Source organism: Globicephala melas, chromosome 7 (genome assembly GCF_963455315.2).
Source record: "Globicephala melas chromosome 7, mGloMel1.2, whole genome shotgun sequence".
Lineage (NCBI taxonomy): Eukaryota > Metazoa > Chordata > Mammalia > Artiodactyla > Delphinidae > Globicephala > Globicephala melas.
The window spans coordinates 100,555,099-100,574,451 of record NC_083320.1 but is presented as its reverse complement, the minus strand read 5'-3'; the positions used below and the strand labels follow the sequence as shown (position 1 = coordinate 100,574,451).

Here is a 19,353-nt window from a genome sequence, read left to right as displayed (position 1 = left end):
GAAATGCAAATCAAAACTACAATGAGGTATCACCTCATACCAGTCAGAATGGCCATGATCAAAAAGTCTACAAACAATAAATGCTGCAGAGGGTGTGGAGAAAAGGGGACCCTCCTACACTGCTGGTGGGAATGTAAATTGATACTATGGAGAACAGTATGGAGGTTCCTTAAAAAACTAAAAATAAAACTACCATATGACCCAGCAATCCCACTACTGGGCATATACCCAGAGAAAACCATAATTCAAAAAGATACATGCACTCCAGTGTTCACTGCAGCACTATTTACAATAGCTAGGTCATGGAAGCAACCTAAATGTCCATCGACAGGAATGGATAAAGAAGATGTGGTACCTATACACAATGGGATATTACTCAGCCATAAAAAGGAATGAAATTGGGTCATTTGTAGAGACATTGATGGACCTAGAGACTGTCATACAGAGTGAGGTAAGTCAGAAAGAGAAAAACAAATAACATATATTAAGGTATATATGTGGAATCTGAAAAAATTGGTATAGATGATCTTATTTGCAAAGCAGAAATAGAGACACAGACGTAGAGAACAAATGTATGTATACAAAGGGGGAAAGTGGTGGGATGGGATGGATTGGGAGATATTGGCATTGACATATATACACTATTGATACTACGTATAAAATAGATAACTGATGAGAACCTACTGTGTAGCACAGGGAACTCTACTCAATGCTCTATGGTGACCTAAATGAGAAAGAAATGCAAAAAAGAGTGGATATATGTATACGTATAGTTGATTCACTTTGCCGTACACTATGAACTAACACAATATTGTAAAGCAACTATACTCCAATATAAACTGTATTTCTATGAAAACAACAATTAAAAATTGAAATTAGAAAAAATGAAAAGATTTACCTATTATTCCATGTGCTTTCTGTATAAAAATCACCAGTTGGTTAGGCACTTGTGTGCAGAAAACAATTCTGATTAACTTAGAAAAGGAGGGCAAAGTTACTGGAAGAATTTGGTATGGCACAAATAAAGGAAAGCAGTGTAATCAGGTAATACAGAGGACAGGACACAAGGCGTCTTCTGGGACAAAGGCAGCCAAACTGATCGGACTTTTCAGGCCACTATTATTGGGATAAATGAGCTCCAAACATTTTGTTATTCTCACCATGCTGCTCAAGATTCAAATTCCCAACAGGAAGCGTCTGATTGGCCTAGTGAGTCACATTCCTCTTAATTAGACAAGGGTAGAATCAAGAGAGCATGAGAAACAAAGGGTAGTTTTCCAAAGGAAACTCACCATTTCATTGCCAATGAAGAGGAGATAGATGACAAACAGTCAAAAGCAGTAGATATCAAATCAAAATTCCATTTCCTTACATTCATCCCCATATTACTATGAGCAATACTGCTTTAAAAATATCCAATATGTAGAGGACGCGTTGTCGCCCCTGTGTGCCCAATTCTGTTTCTCCGCTCCTCCCTTTTCGCGCCCTTTCCCGCCTCCCTTCGTGCTCCGGAGGCCCAGAGGTATCGGCGGCCGCCATCGTGCTACTCGCGTCTCTGCATGAACACGGTCAGGACAAAAAATAATATCCAAAGATATTTTGGCACTAACAGCGTGATCTATAGCAAGAAAGATGAGCAGTCTGTTCCAACTTGTGAGATTTCCAAGGAGACAGAGAGCCAACACAGTGTAAAGGAGAATACGTAAAAAGACGTAAAAGATTCTTAAGGGAATGAAAGTTGAATTAAGCACAGTAAATGTACAAACAACAAAGCCACCCAACAGAAGCCAACTTAAAAGTTTGGAGGCTTCAATTGGCAGACTTCAGAAAGCTCCAGAAGATGACCCCCAAAGAGAAGTGAGTCCCTGAGTTGTGACTGCTGCGTCCGCGGTTGCAGACTCTCTCCCTTTTGTTAAGCAGATGAACAAGTCAGAGCTGCTCAAGCAGCTCCAGCAGCACGAGGAAGACTCGAGGGCACAGAAGGATGGAGAGAGACCTAAAATTAGTTTCACTAACATCATATCAGATATGAAAGTTGCCAGATCTGCCACAGTGAGAGTTAGCACAAGACCAGTGCATCAGATTCAGTTTGATGAAGGGACTGATGATTTTGTTGGCCAAGAGAAGGCTGCTGATTTGAGAAGAAGTTTTAGGAAAAATATATTCAAGGGGAAGAGGCTTAATAATTTTGAGCTTAAGGCAGTTATTGAAGAGGCACCTGAAACAGAGGCAGCACCTTCTCTTTGGGATGTAGAATTTTCTAAGCAGTTAGCGGCAGTCAAAGTACAACACTTTCAGAATGGTTTTGAAGAGATGATCCAGTTGACAAAAGAGGGGAAATTGTGGGAGTTCCCAGCTAACAACGAAGCAGGTTTTGATGATGATGGTTCAGAATTTCATGAACATATATTTCTGGATAAATACCTGGAGGATTTTCCAAAACAAGGACCAATTCGCCACTTCATGGAGTTGATGACCTGTGGCCTTTCCAAAAACCCATATCTGAGTGTTAAGCAGAAGGTTGAACATATAGAGTGGTTTAGAAATTATTTTAATGAAAAACAGGACATTCTAAAAGAAAGCGGCATACAGTTCAATTGAAGACCATGGAAATTTTTATTTCAAGCTGTTGGAGATTCATATTATAATTTAAAAATTTTACTAGAAAAAAAAATCCAATATTTAAAAGTTCAAGCTTAAATATCATCAGACAACAACTGCATCCATTAACAAACTATTGCACAATTCCTTTAATGAAAAATCCACTGAATTGCATTACAAATATAATTCTATTAATAAATATAACTTCACAAACATGCTCTAGTTGTTCATCAGTTCTGTGGAAAAGAACGTATAACTCTACTGTGCTTGGAACCTTCAGCATCTCTTTTATTTTCAATAGTATTATGTTACCTTTTAAAATACAATTCAGTGGAAATTTAAGTTGCCCATCAGACTCTGCTCTTCTAGAAGAGTTGATAAAGCATAAAAGAAACTTACGCTTGCTAAGGGGAGGTCTAGAGCTCTCTTCTCCCTAGTGCTTACTACTGGTGATAGAAGTTCTTTTGGAAACATGTTATTTCAAAGTCGTGTAGCTTGTTTCCTCTACACTTCCTTCAAAATACTTTTCTAGCTTTTTTGAGTACACTTTTTAATTTTTTTTCTTTCTTTTTTTTTTTTTTACTTATAAGACACCTGAGAATATTTTGAAATAATTGGATACAAAAGTTGACTGTATGGGGACTTCCCTGGTGGTCCAGTGGTTAAGACTCCATGTTTCCACTGCAGGAGCTGCAGGTTCTATCCCTGGTCTGGGAACTAAGATCCACATGCCCTGTGGTGTGGCCAAAGGAAAAAAAAGTTGACTGTATGAACATATCTATTCCCAGAGCAGCTTCTACAGTTTTCTATCTATAAATGCTATGGTTTTTCATTAGACGATTGTAGGATTTAAGTACATTTACAAGCAATATTTAATATAAAATATATTAGAAGGTTTAGAGTGCTATTTATTAAGAGAAAAGTAGATTATAGTTGTCTCCCAGAAAGACAAAGAGCTTGAATTAATCTTTGAAAAAAACATAGGTCTCACATCAAATGAGAAGTTTTCTTTTAGTAAATAAGGTTAAAATGCCTTTTCTAACAGCACAATGTTCATGTGATAGATGAATGTATCATTTACTAAAAAAAGACATTAAAAAAGGGCTTATCCCAAAAGATTTATTTCTTTGATCTGGCTAATCAAATGAAGAAAACAAGGAGTTTGTATATGTAGACCACAGCCAAGAAACTTCTCAAAGGGCTGACTCAAACATCTAGTTTGACCATCATCATAAACCTTCAAACTAGAGACATAATAACATTTGATAAATGAGGAATGAAGGCTAAGAGGACCTCTACTTTTATACTAGTTAGTTTGGAATTATCTACCTACTGAGGATGATCAGAAATGCTTGATAAAAAGTAAAAAACATCCTGAGAGCTTACAAGATTGTGAAACATTCTTAGAATAAGATCCAAGAGAAAATGGAAATTCAGAGAAATAAAACTGAGAAACATTTTTTCTAGGGGATTTTTTAACTGAGTAAAGGAAAGTAAATGCCTGAGACGGGTATCAGAGGTATCAACAGCCTTGTAGGGCTTGGATGAAAAACTGTACATTGGGTTCTTAAAAGCTACATCCCCAAATTATGGTTTAATTGGAAGTAGTTCAGACTTAGTGGCTGTAAAGCAATTTCAAATCATTTCAAAACCTGGAGTTGAATGAACTGATTTAGATTGCCATTGTCTCCAGGCGCCTTGCAAGAGAAAAAGTAAATCCTCTTTTCTACAAAAGAATTGCTACAAATAGTTTTTCAACTAAATGCCTGATTCACGATGCAAAAATAAGGTACACAGAAAGGAGAGAAAACCAGCAGAAAAATAAAATAGAATAAATAAAACAAAATAAAATAAAATGACAAAGACACCAAAAAACATTCCAGAAAAAAAAATTACCATGAAGACAACATGATTAACAAAGTTGACAACATTTACACATATAGAATGACATACCCCAAAACTGGTAAATAATCTTTTTTCATACCAAGCACACACAGAACATTTACCAAAAAATGACTATATACTGATTTTGTTGGAAGCCCCCAACACCACCTCCAGGTTTGAAAATTTACAAGGAGGACTCACAGAACTCAGTATATGGTTGTACTCATGGCTACAATTTATTATAGCAATAGATAACTGTTCTGGGCTTAAAATCATGCCTCTCCCACCGTTTCCCGAATTCATATATGGATGTCCTAACCCCAAGTACCTCAGTATGGGACTGTATTTGGAGACAGAGCCTTTAAAAGATGATTAAGTTCAAATGAGGCCATTAGAGTGGGTCTTAATCCAATATGACTGGTGTCTTTATAAGTGGAGATTGGGGCACACAGATAGATGCCAAGGGCACATGAACAGAGAAACAACCATGTGAAGAGGCAGAAAATGGGTGGCCATCTGCAGCCCAGGGAGAGAGGCCCCAGGAGGAACCAACCCTATCAACATGTCAATCCAGAACTTCTAGAATCCAGAACTTTGAGAAAGTACATTTCTGTTGTTTAAGCCACCCTGTCTGTGGTATTTTGTTACACAGCTCTGGTAAACAAATACAGATATCAAGAAAATCAGCAAAGGGAAAAGCCACATGTAGTAAAGTATCGAGGAAATCAGGCATAAGCTTCCAAAAGTCCTCTCCCAGTAGACACATAATTTCTCTAGCAGTGAGTTATGACAACATGTGTAAAACGCTCTCACTAGTCTCTAAAAGACTCATTTATTGGGAGTTGGTTATGCATGCACCCTCTGCCTATCACGTATCAAAATTACAGACTCCAAGAAGGAAAGCAGGTGTTCAGCATAAAACATATTGTTGTACAAACAATTTAGGCACAGTGAACCGCTCTTACTAGTTCTGGGGATGACTGGAACCCCCTTGAAACCTAAGTTAACAGACCCCAGCCCAGGGCCAGCCTTGCAAGCAGGCTTTACTAAGGAAAGCAGTTTCAGCCCTGTTATTTCAACTTTTTTCTGCACGGTCCTCCTCTTGCCCTCTGGTCAAGGCATATTTACAACAAAATTATTATCAGGAGAACCCACCAAATTGCAGTGTTATCTCAGTGATAACCTTTAGGGGTCATGAATTTATTCAGTTAAAACAAACCCCATTTACCATAAAAGTCTATCTTAGAAAACAAGTGCCGTCCTCCTTACCCTTTTTAACCTGGCCCACAGCATCAATTTAGTCACAGCAGCATTCTGGTCTGTAAGTTCAAGTCGACCTGAATGCCTTCCAGGAGTAAGGCAGTGTCTTGACAGGATACACACATAAAAAGTATAATCCCAGAGGGCACATGCAGGACATTATAATATAATAAAGAATTTATCGTTGTTAGGGACCCACAAACAGGATCTACATTAATTAGGCAGAGTATAAGTTAATAACGCCCTTGATGTGGCCTCCCACCCTGGGGCCTATTGCCCTAGGATTCTAAGTCCCGTTCACTTAACTCAGTTCAGTTCTTGGTTTCAAATGAACCGCCTGAGACAGGCAATTCCAAATAGTTTTGCTTGTCCCTGATACCAGTTCATCCTCATCGCAAATGTGAATGGCATCTGGAGGTGTTCTGCGTGGAAAGTGCTGAGGCCAACCCCTGCTGTCTCAGAGACAGGTGTGATCATAGGCCCAGCAGTAAGATTGATTCAAAATGCTCACAGCAGCTTGGAAAGTCAACACTGGGGATTTTTCTCTTTGCTTCGGTAGGAGGAAAAAGCTTCCAGGGACAGTTTTGAAAAATAAAGATCATTAATCCCCTCTTCATTCCCCATGTCTGCCCAGGTACCGGGGTTTTGTTTTTACTCTGTTAGTAAAAAGTAAGTGTATCTCATTCAGCAATCATAACTTTATACTTTTTCAGTTATCCCTACTGTTACCCAAATCATTCATATAGAAAAGTTGTATGCAAGAGAGTCCAAGCTTTTTCTCCAGTTAAAAAAAGACAAAATAAAACAAAAACAAACAAAAAACAAGTCTTGTATACAACTTAATCAGAAAGACACTTCATGTTTAGAAATTAGAACAAAATCCTGAGTTTTCAAAAATTTTTGAAATGAGTTTGTACACCCTCCATCCCTTTCATTCTGATCACTTACCTAGTGAGCAACCTACCAAACACAATTCCTTTTTCTGGAAATAGCTGCATTTAGTAATAAAATTGCTTACTGAGTTGCGGCACCAGGAGAAAGTTGAGGGAAGTAGGCTTAAGCTATCGGTTTATGACTGCAAGCTATAACTAATCAGAAAAGCCAAACACAGGTCAACAGCAGTGAACATTCCCCAGTGGGTCAAGAGTCTCATCTGTCAGACGTGGGTGGAGGGTTCACCATCCCCATGATGTGTCCTCTTCCCAACTTTCAGCCTTTGGCAGAGATCACAAGTTAGGAATGCAATCAGTCTCAGAAATATAAAATTGGTCCAGAGCTCAGATAGTTCCATCAGAGAATAAGCCCTTTTCTGTGGGCATTTGTATATGACACAGATGGTTCAGTCAGCATCAAGGATATTTTATAGTTTATGATCCCACAGAGGGAGATCCTAAACCTGCAGCAGTCTTGGAATCTGAGTTCTGTTTATTAGAGAAGTATGCCTGCCTCGTTTTAGTATAGCACATGCTGAGGTCAAAACAGCCCATAACAGGCAATATTAGGTTTTAGCTTGGAGTTAGATCCAGGTAATGAGTATCTGAATTCAGATTCTAAAAAATTCAGTGGCTTTTCGTTAGCAGCAGCAAAGCCGAAATTCAATAGGACCAGACAGCTGTATTCCAACTCCAAGTGACAAGCAAAGATTTCCTGACCTTTTTTTGTCTTGTAAGTCTGAGTGTCCAAACTGATCCACTCAAAAATATGCACATTAGGCTAGAAAAGTATCTGCCTCTAAGGGTCAGATATCTTATTTTATAAGAGCTCATAAGCAATTAAAAACTGTTTTTACAGTATCAAAATTGTATCTCCATCTGGAGATTGACTCTCTGTTCTTGTATCTCCCTTTATTCAGGGGCTCTAATAGTAGGCAAAAATGAGAATCAGAAACATCAGTTACAAAGCCATATTTTTAAAATACGTCAAGAACCTCAATTCCAACCAACTCACCCATGATAAAAAGCAAGGAATCTCTATCCTAAGAGCACATTTCTTTGCAGCTTTCCCTGATTGTGATGCTCCCTCTAGGATTTGTGAAATTACAAACATTTACAAAAATTTTATTATATATTCAGATGCAATAATCACAAAGTACAAAGCCAATTAAAAATCTCTTTATATGCTCTTGTAAATTTATTATAACTTCTATCAGGAAATTTCACATTTACAGGTTTAAGTTCACAGTTTCTGGGGGAGCTCCAGCTGCAATGCACAGCGGAGGCAGGAGGTCTGCAGCAGTTGAAGAAGCAGTTAGGATGAAGAAATGGCAAGAGTATTCTTCCTTTTATCCCCCGTCTGGTTTATCTAAAGCTTTGATCCAATTCTGGCAACTGATCTAATCTTCTTCTCCCACTTGGAGGAGAGAAAATATAAACTTTTAACATTTCTGGGCTATCTAAAGATCACATTTGGGAATGTTTGGTCTCTTTGTTTCTCCTTCCACTGGGAAGAGAGACAACAACCAAAGACGTTACCGGACTGCATTCTTTTCTCCTCACTGTAGTTGGATTACCAAAAACAGCTAGAGAATCCAGCAAGCTGATTCTCCTGGAGTAGATAAATCATTTTTAAATTCCATGTGTAACTTTTACCTTTCACAATAGACAGCGATTCAGCTGCTCTTTCATACCATGGCTAACTTATAGACACCCAACAAGTGGAGGTTTATCCTTCTCCACCCTTTGAACTTGCTTTTTCCCAAACAATGTTTTTGCCATATTTCAGTGGGTCAAGGTCACGCTAGCACATCCCACTTCTAACACCAACTATGTCAGGGCAGGACTCACAGGAATCAGTATAGTCTTACTCATGACTATGATTTACTACAGCAAAAGGATCCAAAGCAAAATTAACAAAGGGAAAATGTGAAGAAGTAAAGTCAGGAGGAAACCAGGTTCATGCTTTTCTCAGTCCTCTCAGTTACATCAGGTACTATTACTGTTAATTTCTTTTTCTACAGTATTTAATTAATCCAAGCTTACTCCTTTTACTATAGACATTGTACCTTTTATGCTTGGAGTTGTTCATTTCTATTTTTGTTTCTGTTTTCATGTCTGCACATTTTTATTTTTATCTGTGTCCAAAACTCTATTGCACAAATCTGCTCATTTCTATACCTCTGGTGCCTTCCACTTAATATATACCTAATAGATTAATAAATATTTTACTGAATAACAAGTTATAGCTGTCCTGTATGTTTCCCTTCAAGTGGGATCAGATATTTGAATATCTCCTTTTCCTGGAAACAGGCTATCTTCATAAGAAAGTGAAGAAGAAATATCTTCTAGCCTCAGCATCACATCACCACCATTTTAAAGATGTTGTCTTTATGCTTACTTCATGATGATTACTACACATACCTGCACTACCAAGAGCCTGTTTGATCGTAGGGCTAAGCTTCCTGCACCTGGAGAAGGCTTTGTTCTTTAACAGTTTCATGCCCAGTGTGAGTAACTCACTTATTTCTCTTGACTTCTTGGCATCTCCTGTTTTGTACTTGTATCACTGACTCCACAAACGTAAAATAAAAACAAGAAAACATTTATTCTCAGAAATATTCAGAATATTGCTATCTTATTTTTAAACTGTACGTTTGAGTACACACTAGTGCAGCTATTATTTAAAAACACCGGCTAAAGAAGTAGATCTGTGAAGAGGGACTTGGAAACAAGAAGGGCATTTCTGGGTTGCATAAGAAGTCATCACAGAGAAAGAGTAATTTTTATGTTTGTTTTCATACAAAACGAGATAAAATTTAGTACATAATATATCGTTCCTCAACTCAAAGCCAAGGTTATGAAGAGGTGAGAAGTCATGGGGTTATAGGTATTGCAGGAAAAGGAATTTTCCTTGCTTTTTCTTTTACATAGAACATACACTTTTTTTACCCTTTGTAACAGTGTATTACCCAAGGAGATTACCACACATCTCTCTTGCCAACCTTGTTGTAGTGCTCTGAATAAACAGAGTACACTCTTCTCTGTATGCCTGGGAATTTCTTTGGGCTTTGTAGCCATTATCTTGCTACCAGTCAAGGGGTGGCCCCTTCACATAAAATTCTTGCCTTAAATTCTTCTTTCATTTTAGTTTTTCTCTTAGAACTTAATCCTTCTAAGCATCAAGAAGATTAGAGATTGCTACTCTTACTTTTTTTTTTTCCTAGTAGGGAGGAAAAGGAACTAACATTGATGTCTTTTGTCGAAGGCTCATCTCAGGATGATTCTTCAGTAGTTCTCCTACATGTTACCTCCTGTCAAATCTGCTCTGAATAGCCTCATATCCACCCACACCCAACTTATCTTACAAGTGAGTCTGGAAGAACAACTAAAACTATGCATATGAAACTTCATAAACTACAAAGATTAATTGAATTAAATGATTGATTTTTGATTTTTGCATATGTGATTGTAGTATCTGAATACTGTTGATAAGTTTTTTAAAGCAAAAATATTCTTACAGAAACATTAGAAAATATAGAAGGTTGTCACTATTCAGGAAGAAAAAAACTACAAGTAATTTATTTAAAACAAAATTTAGTGCATAAAGGAACCAACTGAAAATGGCATCAAGAACTTATTCCATTTTCAGAGGAAGCAAACAACATTTTGCATTAATATAGAAATACTTATTGCATAGTCCCACCAAAACCCCCAAATCTAGAGGGGTAAAGAAAGCATGGCAAGTCCATAGGATCTATTATTGGCTGAACTGTATCCCCTTGATATTCATATGCTAAAGCTTTCACCCCCAATGTGATTATATTTGGAGATGGGGCCTTTAAGGGGTTAATTAAGATTAAATGAGGTCATATGAGTGGGACCATAATCTGATAAGACTTGTGTTCTTATAAAAAGAGGAAAATACACCAGAGATGTATGGGCACAGAAAAAAGGCCATGTGAAGACACAGCAAGAAGGTGGCTGTCTGTAAGCCAAGGAGAGAAACTTCAGTAGATATCAATCCTACTGGCACCTTGATCTTGAACTTCCAGCCCCAGAATTGTGAGAAAATAAATTTCAGTTATTTAAACCATTCTGTCTGTGGTACTTTCTTCTAGCAGCCCTAGCAAACTAATACAGGGTCCATAGGAACTACCTCACTTAGATTTATCTTCAAATTCATGATTTTAACTGATTTTAATTTTAAAGCAAGTGCTTTCAGAGGTTTCTCTCTGTCCAAGTCTGACTTCTTTATACGGAACATATAAAAATCGACAATTAGTTCAGCAGCTTCACCAGAAATAGCGAATACTCAGTCATGTCAATGGAACTCTCTCCACATTTCTCAGATGTTAGCTCTCTTAAGAAGTAATATAGTTTAAATTCATTGATCCTTCATTATAAACCCTGGCTTAGTATGAAGAACAGGCTATTAGGTAGAAGCTGCTAAGACGTTTTGTGGGGCAAAGCAGATATCATGAGTACTTGATTTTTGAGTTTATAAGGATAAATAAGTAATAGAAGATATCAAGAAATATAGTTGGAAATTGAAGCACTGCATAATCTACAATCTTGCACATTCTTATGTATGCCTAAGAATAAATACACAAATAGATGGAATGAAATAGAAAATTCATAAAAAGTTATTTAAACTCATCCAAGAATAAATAAATTTGAGTAGAAAAAAATTTTAAGGGTATATGCTTCATACTCAGAACACTTTTCCTGGAGATCACATCCAACCTGTCAGCTTCAAACAATATATCTCTGTGCTCACAATGTTCAAATCTCTATATCAAGCCTAGACTAGCCTTTTCAAACCCGTGTTTTCCTCAGTAAATTATTTTACAAAAATTATGAGCTAATATTTAAAAACACAAAGATCTTTATCTTACATGGCACATAAAAATAATGTTAGATGTATAAAAGAGTTGAACATAAGAAATAAAATGGGAAAAATAGGAAAAAAGAAAAAGAAACTAAGCTGTGGAGATAAATCACGTGTGTTATGAATTACAGGTGAATTTGTCACCTCGGTAATGTGGACACAGGTGGTTTATTTTTTTTTTTTTGCGGTATGCGGGCCTCTCACTGTTGTGGCCTCTCCCGTTGCGGAGCACAGGCTCCGGACGCGCAGGCTCAGCGGCTATGTCTCATGGGCCCAGCCGCTCCGCGGCATGTGGGATCTTCCCGGACCGGGGCACGAACCCGTGTCCTCTGCATTGGCAGGCAGACCCTCAATCATTGCGCCACCAGGGAAGCCCCACAGGTGATTTTTTACTTACTGCTCTCAGAAGTTTGATACAGTCTCTCACTTTAGGATTAGTGATTAGCTAAAAGCAAATAGTGGAAGGGCCATGGAAATATAAGATAAAAAATATAATTAAAAATGAAAGAAGCTCTTTGAGGAAGACTCTGTCACCGCTGCAGAGGAGCCTTGGGTCACACGCATCTGCTCCTGACTCACCGCTCTTCACTTTTGCTGAGGAACAAGTCGGTCAGGAAGATGTGCTACAGCCATGGCTTTTAAAGAGAGCCGAACATGTCTCTTTTTGAATTATGGTTTTCTCAGGGTATATGCCCAGCAGTGGGATTGCTGGATCATACGGTAGCTCTATTTTTAGTTTTTTAAGGAAATTCCATACTGTTCTCCATAATGGTTGTATCAATTTACATTCCCACCAACAGTGCAGGAGGGTTCCCTTTTCTCCACATCCTCTGCAGAATTTATTGTTTATAGAGTTGTTGTTGTTGTTGTTTTAACATCTTTATTGGAGTAAAATTGCTTTACAATGGTGTGATAGTTTCTGCTTTATAACAAAGTGAATCAGTTATACATAGACATATGTCCCCATATCTCCTCCCTCTTTCATCTCCCTCCCTCCCACCCTCCCTATCACACCCCTCTAGGTGGTCACAAAGGACTGAGCTGATCTCCCTGTGCTATGCGGCTGCTTCCCACTAGCTATCTGTTTTACGTTTGGTAGTGTATATATGTTCATGCCACTCTCTCACTTCATCCCAGCTTACCCTTCCCTCTCCCCGTATCCTCAAGTTCATTCCCTAATAGGTCTGCATCTTTACTCCCTTCTTGCCCCTAGGTTCTTCTGATCATTTTTTTTTTTTAGATTCCATATATATGTGTCAGCATACGGTATTTGTTTTTCTATTTCTGACTTACTTCACTCTGTATGACAGTTTCTAGGTCCATCCACCTCACTACAAATAACTCAGTTTCATTCCTTTTTATGGCTGAGTAATATTCCATTGTATATATGTGCCACATCTTCTTTATCCATTCATCAGTTGATGGACACTTAGGTTGCTTCCATGTCCTGGCTATTGTAAATAGAGCTGCAATGAACATTTTGGTACGTGACTCTTTTTGAATTATGGTTTTCTCACGGTATATGCCCAGTAGTGGAATTGCTGGGTTCTATGGTAGTTCTAGTTTTAGTTTTTTAAGGAACGTCCATACTGTTCTCCATAGTGGTTGTATCAATTTACATTCCCACCAACAGTGCAGAAGATTCCTTTTTCTCCACACCCTCTCCAGCATTTATTGTTTCTAGATTTTCTGATGGCCATTCTGACTGGTGTGAGGTGATACCTCGTTGTAGTTTTGATTTGTATTTCTCTAATGATTAGTGATGTGGAGCATCTTTTCACGTGCCTCTTGGCCATCTGTAAGTCATCTTTGGAGAAATGTCTATTTAGGTCTTCTGCTCATTTTTCAATCAGATTCATTGCAGCACTATTTACAATAGCCAGGACATAGAAGCCACATAAATGTCCATCGACAGATGAATGGATAAAGAAGATGTGGTACATATATACGACGGAATATTACTCAGCCATGAAAAGAAATAAAATTGAATTATCTGTAGTGAGGTGGATGGACCTAGAGTCTGTCATACAGACTGAAGTAAGTCAGAAAGAGAAAAACAAATACTGTATGCTAATGCATATATATGGAATCTAAAAAAAAAAAAAAATGGTACTGATGAACCTAATGGCAGGACAGGAGTAAAGATGTAGACATAGACAATGGACTTGCAGACACAGTGGGGAAGGTGGGACGAAGTGAGTGTAGTAGCGACATATACACTACCAAATGTAAAATAGATAGCTAGTGGGAAGAAGCTGCATAGCACACGGAGATCATCTTGGTGTTTTTTGACAACCTAGAGGGGTGGGATTTGGGGGTGGGAGGGAAGCTTAAGAGGGAAGCAATTATACTCCAAAAAAATAAAATAAAATTATACTCCAGAAAAATAAAATAAAACAATAAAGATAGCAGAAAGAATCCCATGGAGACACAGGTGGTGATTCACCAGATTAGAATCACCCTCACCAGCCGCAACATGAAGTCTTTGGAGAGGGTATGTGCTGATCTGATCATTGGTGTGAAGGAAAAGAATCTCAAAGTGAAAGGACCGGTTCAGATCCCTACCAAAACTCTGAGAATAACAAGGAAACTACAAGGAAAACTCCTTGCGGTGAAGGTTCTAAGACTTGGGATCGTTTTCAGATGAGGATCCGCAAGCGACTCATTGACCTGCACATCCTTCTGAGATTGTCAAGCAGATCACTTCCATCAGTATTGAGCCAGGAATCGAGGTTGAAGTCACCATTGCAGATGCTTAAATCAACATTTTTAATAAATTGATAATCAGTTGTTAAATTTTGTTGACTTTTATTCATAATACTGACAGGTCTTAGGAATAGAGTTGTGCTATGGAATTCATTCCACCTTTTAAGCAGAATAATTAAAATTAGATGGATAGGGCTTCCCTGGTGGTGCAGTGGTTGAGAGTCCGCCTGCCGATGCAGGGGACACGGGTTCGTGCCCCGGTCCGGGAGGATCCCACATGCGGAGCGGCTGGACCCGTGAGCCGTGGCCACTGAGCCTGCGCGTCCGGAGCCTGTGCTCCGCAACGGGAGAGGCCGCAACAGTGAGAGGCCCGCGTACCGCAAAAAAAAAAAAAAAAAAAATTAGATGGATAGCCAAAAAAAGAAAGAAAGAAAGAAAAATATTAGGATATTAGGGACTTCCCTGGCTGTCCAGTGGTTAAGACTCCACCTTCCAATGCAGGGGGTGTGGGTTTGATTCCTGGGTGGGGAGCTAAGATCCCACCTGCCTTGTGGCCAAAAATACAAAACATAAAACAGAAGCAATATTGTAACAAATTTAGTAAAGACTTTAAAAATTGTCCATATCAAAAAAATCTTTAAAAAATATTGGATTCATTCAAACAAATAACCAGTATCAAACAATTCATTAATTAGTATTTATCACATACTCACTCCATACCATTACACTGGTAATGACATATTGAATAAGACAGGAAATGGACCTGTTGTAATTGAGTTTACATTTTTAGGGTGAGGATAAGCAAAATGTGAAAGATGAAATTTATGAGTATAAACATCAAAAAGAAGGTAATTTGGAAAAAAAAGTAACATATCTGAAAAAGTAGCACATTAAGCTATTCTTAACATTCTCATTACAGTGTGAATTAGATCTTTTAAATATTTTATTATTAAAACACAGCTTTAGGCTTCCCTGGTGGCACAGTGGTTGAGGGTCCGTCTGACGATGCAGGGGACGTGGGTTCGTGCCCCGGTCTGGGAGCATCCCACGTGCCGCGGAGCAGCTGGGCCCGTGAGCCATGGCCGCTGGGCCTGCGAAATGTCACTCTAGCTGTATAACTTGGGGAACTTTCTTGGTTCTGCAGGCCTCATTTAAACAAACAAACAAAAAGTTTGTTTGTTTCTCCTACCAATCACATTTCCTGTAGGCACTGAATTAACATATAGAAGGCTTCCTACAGATATACGTCCTAAGGTCATAGAGTAGTTAATGAGTTATTTTCCAATTAGATAAATGCTGGCTGCTACAATGACTATTATGCCTTCACAGGGTTGTTATGATTTGATGTGATAGAATTCATATGAAGTGGCACAATAGAAGACAGTTTATATTTTTATATCTCACTAACTGCTCATTTTATGCAACTGTATAATTCCTTTAACTTCAAGTATATAAAGAAGCTGACTGTACTGTCTTCTTTTCCTTCTTGTTTCCATACTGGAGAGGGGAATTTCTCATCATCCAGTTGTGTAATAAATAATGTCATGCTGTTTCTGCTTCTAGGAGGTTTCCTAAGTATCCATCAGCTGCAGAACAAAGATGGAAAGGGAGAGAGGGAGTTAGAGAGTGAGAGAACACAGCATGATACCAGAAGGGAATTACCCATGAAACTATGGACCTTACTAGGTTATGAAAACCCAGGGTATTGGGACTTCCCTGGTGGTCCAGTGGTTAAGAATCCGCCTTCCAGTGCAGGGGATGCAGGTTCGATTCCCTGGTCGTGGAACTAAGATCCCACATGCCGCGGGGCAACTAAGCCTGTGTGCTCTGGAGACCGTGCACCACAACTACAGAAGCCCCACATGCCACAACTAGGACCTGATGCGGCCAAAAATAAAACAAATAAATATTTAAAAATAACCCAGGTTATCAAATGACAGGTCCCAAAGATAATTTGGATATGTCTGGAAGAAGGGTAGTTTGATAACATTGGGAATTTGTGTTGATAATTACACTTTTAGTAAATAAATAATACTGATGCACTCTTTGCAGAGTTTCTTAGGTAGCCAGCTTCCCTAGTACCTTCCAGCACTGTTTAAAGTAACCAACCAGCTAACTAACAGCCTTTGTGGCTGCAAACAGATAGGTAAGAGAGAGAAAGGAATTAGAGTGGTGGTACTGCCAACTGAAGTTGGGTGATCAATAAGAAGATAGCTGCCATAATTGTAACATAAACCAATAGAGGAGAGCACAAAATAAAATTTGACTTACAGAGCATATTTATAAAATAAGATGTATTCAAATATGGAATACATTGCCAAGTACTGTGGTATTGTACTACCCTCTATTAAGAAAAATGGGAAAGACAAAGAGAAATGGTTCCTTGCTCTTAAGGAAGAAACTTTATTTGAGGCAGCAATAGCTCTCAAGGTAAATTTAAATGGCTTGAGTACAACTTCAAGGGAACATGTTCTAGAACATCTTGGAATAATTCAGAACCTACTTAGGTACACCTAAGTTATGTGGGAATAAAACCAAGGGTGTTCATCTAAGTCAGGATGAATTCAGAACTTTTTTTTTGAGGTCTACTAAGATGGGTCCTGAAGAAAGTTTAGGATATAAGTGGACCGATTTAAGTCTACACAGTATCTTCTCCTTGGAGTGTTCAACAATGACTTTTAAATGGGTGAAAAATGGGGAAGTTTCCTGACTAAAAGTAAGAATATGGTCTTATGTGTCCAGATAACATTTTTTGTTGTTGTTTTGCTGTTGTTGTTGTTTCTACTGTGACTTATGGGCGAGTGGCAATAAATAGAATTCTGGCTACTTTCAAGCCATAATGGATCTTGAATACAAGGCTGATGATTTTCATGCTGATCCCTCTATAAGGAAACATATTTATGAAAATAATGATGTTTTAAAAAGAAAAAAGAAAAAAAGAATCGTTTAAGACACCATAGCAAGAGGTTCTAGGCTATGACAGCAACTCCATGGACAGTTATAGAACAATTACTTCTGAACATTTCATCATTCTCCCTTCAACCTCCAAGTGAAAAAAGAAAAAAATTAGAAAGCTTATCCCATTTATCAAGGAAACTTTATTGTCACCTTAGGCCAAAGTAATTTTATCTTCCTCAGAACACTGTAACACAATAAGCTGATTGCCTTCGAAGTACTTTTCTTACACATATCAATTTAAGCTGAATTCAGGAAAAAATTCCAAGGATTCACCTTCAAACCTAAAAATAAATTATATGTATAAGTATATACATATATACATGTAACTATATCACATACAGTTATATGTAATATATATATATATTCATATACAATTTTATGTAATAAATTTAATCATATATGTAGAATTTGGGCAGAGGTGCAGGAAGTATGGGCAGGTAAGCATCAGGCATATTGCAAATGAATATTATTGTTCTTGACATAGTCATAATTTGAAGGATTTTAGTGAAAATAATCCAAGTTTTAATAGCTTGTTATGGGTATTATGTTTGATTTTATCTAAATCCTTACATAAGGCTCACATGTCAGATACAATAGTTCCGACGAATAGAATTTAGAGTTGCACTGCCATACATAAACTACCTCTCTTTGAACACTTATCTTACTTCACATTATCTTTATTTGTATAATATTGTCAACCAACACAGTATCCGTGTCTCTAAGAGATATTTATACTCCCATTCCCTTTAAATGTACTCAGCTGAGACACAAGGCAGGCTAGAAGATGCCCCAGACTGAGGAAACTGCTTAGCTCCAATACACACACAGAAGCAGAGGTCATCCCCTCGGTCATTAAAAATATTGTCATTTGTTCCCTGGGGAAATTTAAACCTGTAAAGACATGTTACAATTGGGAAAATGCCAGTCTGTGCTCTATGTCCTTCCTTCCCTACTCCTCACGTTTTCAATCTAATATGGGATTGGAAAGTTCAATGCACATCCATTAACACCTTGAAAAGCCTTTTTCTTTTCCTTCTCCCATTCTCTAAACATTATAGTCATAAATTATTGTCTTGAATTTGTTCTTCTATGAAAATTTTTAATTAATTTTCTTTACCTTGCAAGTTCTTCTGTTTATATGCCCTTGGGAGAGTTTAATAAATATCTCTCTACTATTCCTTGAATTAAATTGATCCCGGAGTACTATTTAGGAGGTTATATTTATTCTTTACAGTTTTTCACGTTGAGCCCCTAATATAAAGTATTCATAGGATCTCCTCTCTAGCATCTAATTCTCTGAGCCTTTTGATCCCTGGGTCCACTATCTGTCACAGTGGTTAGGGCATTTCTGGTTTCCACTTGTTGGTTCTATTTCCAAGGGTCTTTTCCGGAGGGTAAAATCCTATAAAATGGAAGACGGATCCCCTATAAACAATCTCAACTTTATCCAATTTCATGTTTAAGCCCCTTGATCTAGAAGTCTCAGAATCCATTCATATAAATACACTCCCAATTCTTGCTTGTACTTAATGGCTAGTTCAGCAGGTCATTTAGTGTACAGTATTCTTCCTCCTTTCAAGGTCCAGCACTTATTTGACTCTATTATGTTGTTTTAATGATGTAATGGCCAAAAAGTAATTGAGAGCAGATCAATAGAGGTTTTTAATCATCTTCCAGTATGGGGATAGAACTGGCCTTCAATAGGGAGGAGGAGGACAATAGTAAATGTCATGGGAACTCAAGATTTTTAAATGCATCACCCCAGATGTCACTAAATTCAAATCTTAGAGTTTCCTTCCTTCCCGATCAGAATCTTGACTTTGGGGTGGGAGACCTGCTTTGTTAATTGTATCTATAGTATTCTTTGTTCCCATGAGCATCCATCCAGTTACATGGCCTTATAATTTCTGTTTTTTCTGTTAATCATAAGTATCTAAAGCATTGTACACCAGTGCATTTCCCTTTCTCTGGTATACAACCCAGAACAGGAGAAAATTTGATAAGGCCATGAGACATAATTTTATATTTGGGAATTTGGGGGATTGGTATAGCTATGCTTATCTCAGTTCTGCAGAACCATTGATGCTATGTCTCCCTGGAAAAAGAAACCTGGCACTAAGA

The 19,353-nt window shown here is 37.9% G+C and overlaps 2 pseudogenes; both read left to right on the top strand.

The window, feature by feature from the left end:
• Nucleotides 1–1,161: 1,161 nt before the first annotated feature.
• On the top strand, nt 1,162–2,601 carry LOC115850478 (small ribosomal subunit protein mS31 pseudogene; annotated as a pseudogene).
• Nucleotides 2,602–12,222: 9,621 nt separating this feature from the next.
• LOC115850874 (small ribosomal subunit protein uS10-like) lies at nt 12,223–14,327 on the top strand (annotated as a pseudogene).
• The last annotated feature ends 5,026 nt before the right edge of the window (nt 14,328–19,353 follow it).